We start from the raw sequence: 6,000 nt of genomic DNA on the forward strand, positions 1-6,000 counted from the left end.
ATATATAATATTATTACATATTATAATTTATATATAATATTATATATAATTATATATAATTTATATTATATAATATTATATATAATATATAATTACATATGATAATGTTACATGATTTTTCAACAACTAGAGAAATCGTTTCCTACCATATCACACCAAGAAACGTTACTAAAGATATTTTCATTTATTTATATTTAATAAAATACCTCTAAAATGAAAAATGATTAACAATTTCAATTACTAATAAAATAATACATTTGTTAAATACTATACATTCTCCCGAACCCTTTCAATCATACATTAAATAATTCAAAAAATACGCGAAAAACACAGGCTACACGTTTATCAGAGCATACCGTCCTCAATGTGTTGATACAAATACAAAATAAGTAACAGTTAAAATCTAAAATAACAAGTAGTAATTCTTAAATATTACTATAAAGAAATGTACAGTAATATTTAAGAATATTTTATCAATGTGAATGGAAGAAGTACATACACGCATTGTACAAAGTTTCCCTGTTGCTACAAAAATGTGCGGAGCAGGTTGGACGCGCCGAGTGCGTTAAGTACAATGTGTTAAAAGTTTCCTCCAGAGTCGACTCGGGTGCCTCTCGTTTCGCTCGTCGAGGCTTCCTAGTTTAAACGATAAACTTATGTCGATACAGTCGACCCGAGCCGCTGAAACGTGTCGCTAAACAGGATTTCTCAAAGCTCAGTAGGTCGAGGACGAAGGAACATCGAATCAGAACTCCGCATCGATCCGAGGAAAACGAACGTGCGATTTCACGTGATTGGCTCCGGCGAGAGCGTTTCTTTCGACGACACGTTAGAAAGTGATATTTTAAGCGAGATCCGAGTTCGAGATTGGCTACGAACTCTCCACTGCACTCTGTCCAATTCATTCCTCTCCCGATTTTCCCTTTTCTCCAACGATCTGACGTATCACGGACTTTTGTATCTGTGAAACTTAATCGGAGGAACCGAGACTATTGTTCGAATTGAAGCGAGAAATCCATGTAAATCGATAGAAGCGAGGGACAAGAACAGTTTCGTCAGAAGTACTCGACTCTGGGCGCGAGTCGCGAGGATGTTCAAATCAGAACCAGTAGCAAACAGATCTCATTTAAAGAGACAAATTCCTATTCCGGGAGTCATGTCTGAAACTCTCGAGACGGAAAGAACTTATATAATTACCTCGGGAGGAAAGAAATGACCGCTCGGACGATGGATTCAGAGTTTCTCACGCGAAAATTTACGACCCGGTCGCACGAACTTTGAAAAAGAAGCTGGACGAAAAATTGTCATCTGTAAAATCAATAACGAGTTCGACGAGTATCTTCCGTTTACATTATTGACAAAAACTAATTGCAGTAACTGTAATTGCGTTTACTCGTGACGTCAAAACAATAGAAGAACGATCTGTGCGCCCTGCGCGAAAGATATAGATAGATATAGTAATTCATAAACGAGAGATCGAGGAGAGAGAGATTGGAGTCAATCCGCAATAATGTATAGTATGGTATAATATGTTGTAATATGGTATAAATTGCATAGCATTTTATAACATGGTAAGACAAGGTATGATACAGAGCAATATGGTATAATACGGTATAGTAAGTAGTAATATGGTTTTTAGTAGTAGTATAGTTTACTACGATATAATATGGTATTTTATGTTATACAATGCTATGGTAATGTATGGTATGGTATAATATTGTTTACTGTGATACAATATTGTATATAATAATAATATCGATAAATATTAAATAATAATACTATTGACATAATATGTCAATGGTATGGTATAATATGTTATACGCCATAATATGGTATGGCATCTTATAATATGGTAAAACAATGATATGATATAGAGCAATATAGTATAATACGGTATAATAAGTAATATGGTTTAATATAGTTTACTACGATATAATATGGTATTTTATGTTATACAATGCTATGGTAATGTATGGTATGGTATAATATTGTTTACTGTGATATAATATTGTATATAATAATAATATCGATAAATAATAAATAATAATACCATTAACATAATATGTCAATGATATGATATAATATGTTATACGCCATAATATGGTATGGCATTTTATAATATGGTAAAATGATATGATATAGAGCAATATAGTATAATACGGTATAATAAGTTGTAATATGGTTTAATATAGTTTACTACGATATAATATGGTATGATATGGTATTTCATGTTACACAATGCTATAGTAATCTATGGTATGGTATAATATTGTTTAATGTGATATAATATTGTGTATAATAATAATATTATAGACAAATATTAAATATAATATACCATACCATTAACATGTTATGTCAATATTATTATTATTTAATATTTGTATATAATAATAATATTATAGACAAATTATTAAGTAATAATAATATTGACATAACATGTCAATGGTATGGTATAATATATTATACCGTATAATATGGTATAATATCGTATAGCATCCTATAATATGTTAAAACAAGATATGATACAGAGAAATTTAGTATAATACGGTATAATAAGTTGTAATACGATTGAATATTAATTTACTACGATATAATATGGTGTAATATGATATTTTATGTTGTACAATGCTATAGCAATGTATGTTATGATATAATATCGTTCAATGTGATATACTATTGCATGTAATAATAATATTGATAAATATTAAATAACAATGATATTGACATTAGATAATAAAACCTTCGACAAATTCGTGTTCGATCAGTGTTCTTCTCTGGATAGTTTCAAAGAAACTTCGACGAATCCGGCGAGCGTAAACAACGCATACTGGATTACAGAAAATCAACTCTTTACTCTCGACAAACTTTCTTTTCCATTCTTTGCCAGCAATTTATTTACGAAGCGATGCTTCGTAAATAAAATGACATAACACTGGAAACAATCGTTCGAACGGTATTTAGCACGAATTTTTGTCGATTGTATCTTTCCGACGTGCGATGTCGTTCAAATTTAAAGTAATCGTCAACCATTGTGCATCGCTGGTTTGCCGGAGCAAGTACAACATACAAGAGTCAACGAAACATAGTTTCAATCCCTGGAAAAATAATAATATCCTCCGTTTCTTGAACTTTCGCAAGAAGAAGTCCAGTTTATGTGAATTATCCCGAATTACGCGAGTCACCGACTCAGCGTCGATTGACTCTAAGAAGAAACTATGTTCAGAGATTTCGCCCTGTGAAATCCTTTTGCACTTTCGTTTTTCCACTTCGTGTTGTTACAGCTTTCAAAGGGTCTGTTCAGATGTTGTATCAATATGCATCGCCATCTTACAACACCGATTATACGTTCGTTGTAATTACGAGTAAATTAGAAAAAGAGAAAGTTTGAGACTAGATTCAAGATACGACGGATTCAATTCTCCTCGGAAGCGACAGGTCGAGTGCAAAGGGTTGAACGAAAGAACTATAAGCGACGCGTGTCTTCTTGAAAAGATGGTCGAACCAACCAGAGCACGCGAATTGCTTCCACCAATGTTAGATCTTGCAACATCTGTCATCGAATTCCTCTGAAACCGTAATTTGTTACAAAGCAGCATCCTCTGTCTCCAAGTATTCCCAATTTACACGCACGCTGTTTAATTTAACACTGGAACTACCAAAATTGGTCGAAATGACCAATTTATGACTTTTCTTGGAAATTTTGCACGTACGAAACAGTTCGTTTTTAGAAATTTAAATGATTCTCCACAAAATGTACGAATAAAAGTTTGTGCAAATTATTGTTGCGGCAGAGTTTTTCTATTTTTTTTTCACTTTAATGTCTTCGATGGAAATTTTATGCTTCCAGTGTTAAACAAAAACGCGATCGCGCAGTTTCAATGTACGAGGAACGATATTTTAATTGGATTACAAAGAATCGTCGATACTTCGTACGATGCTGTTGTACGATGTTCTCAGTCTCCGATGACATCGACAGGAAATCGAGAAACGTTCGCCCGGCGATTGCGCGAGAATTTGATTTGAAATCGCAAGCGAGCGAACGCGAATTTTTCCAGAGCGGATATTCAGGCCGTGCAACTTTTTGACGAGAGAGCGGAAACAAACTCAAAGAAGATCGAAGCGATTAGAAGCGGGTTTTGCGGACGAGGGAAAATTTTTTTTTTTTTTTGGCAAACGGTCGAAACCACCGGAAATTATCCATCTGTCTTTTCAACCAGGCATACCATAAATATATTAAAAAAAATTAAATTTTATTATTTTATTTATTATTTAATAAATAATACACAATTATATATATATATATATTTAATTTTAAAAATGAATACAAATTTAATAACTGTATAAAAATTTTTCAATTTATCGTCAAAGCATGAACATAAGAGCTTATATTTAGCTTGTCACGTTGGAATTTATTAATTCGTTGCAGTGGAATATTAGTTCTCAAGGATGTTACTTTTAACATCGTCTCAATCGAATTTCTCATTTCATAGACACTTGTTTACTGTTCACTAGCTTTTTATTCTTTCTAGAACTTTTTTCGTTGTACATACTGTATAAAGTACAAAGTAAGTCCTTGAATGTCGTCATCAACATACATATACAACTCTGACACTTTGACACGCTTAACATGCACGCGTATAGATTGGCAGTTATATTCTAACATATTATATAACATTGGATGTCCGATAAAAGAATTGATTTTTTAAATTGAAATATAATAATGAATATTATTTCCAATGACTGGTTAGATTTAATTATTATAATATTTATTATAATTGCAAATTAACCGTACTTTTCTTTAAACTAAAATCCAAGTAATAATATAGATAAATTACATATAAATATTTCATCAAAATATATCTTTCTCTGACATATTGCTAATTAAAAAAGAAATATATTATATAATATATATTATAAATTTATAACTATGTATATATATATATATATATATAACTAAATAAATAAATGTTCATAAATTATTCTATTATAAAGTAACTGATTAATTATAATTATATATTTTCATAATAATTATATATTTATTATAATTATATATTTTCATTTTTTATAATTATAATTATATATTTTTATAATAATTATAATCATATATTTTCACAATAATTATATATTTATTATAATTATATATTTTCATGATAATCATATATTTATTATAATTATATATTTTCATTTTTTATAATTGTAATTATACATTTTCAAGGAAGAGGGAATTTTCATAAAGGACAGGAAAGCTTTCAGAATTTTAAAAATTGGAGGATCAAGAGAAAACTTCTCGCTTCAACGTTTAGACTTTTTGAAAATTATTCGCGTCGACGTATCAGAATTCGGAATCGGTGCGATGCTTTCCCCGACGACGACAGGTGACGAAGACTCGATCGCTCGTTACTCGCGAAGACCGAACAAAGAACAGAATTATTCTGTTACAGTGAAAGAAACATCGGTCATCGTAAACTTCGTGCAACACTTCCGACCTCGCTCGCACGAACGAACGAATCGTTCATCGTTTACAGCGATCGTGGATCGTTGCAGTGGCTTTTCAATCGCAGAAATTCTGCACGATGATCGATCAGATTGCGTCTAACGTACGTCGAACGAACGTCGACGTGAAATTAAATTGAATGCAAACTCGATCGAGTTAAATTGCAGAGCGGACGAGTCTCTCTCTCTCTCCCGACTTTCGTCGAGCAAAGACAGCGCAATGAACGTAAAGTCGTAAAATAGAAAGTCCAAAAACCGTGGGAACAACGTCGTCGGGATTTTACAAAATTCCAAAAATACTAGAGTTGTGGGAAGTAATGAAACGCGCGTGGAGGAAATTTCTTCTTTGATCGAAGCGACGAATCCGAAACTGCACTTCTTCTTAAAAGTGTGAGCGAGGACTCAAAATATCGGCTCGAGTCGGGAACACGAAATTTCTTTGGGATCGGGGCGCGTGTCCGAAAATTTCGAGATGTTCGAATTTATCGGGATTCTCGAAAGAGTGGG

The sequence above is a fragment of the Frieseomelitta varia genome, unplaced genomic scaffold, assembly GCF_011392965.1.
Source record: "Frieseomelitta varia isolate USP_RPSP 00005682 unplaced genomic scaffold, Fvar_1.2 scaffold_54, whole genome shotgun sequence".
Taxonomy (NCBI): Eukaryota; Metazoa; Arthropoda; class Insecta; order Hymenoptera; family Apidae; genus Frieseomelitta; species Frieseomelitta varia.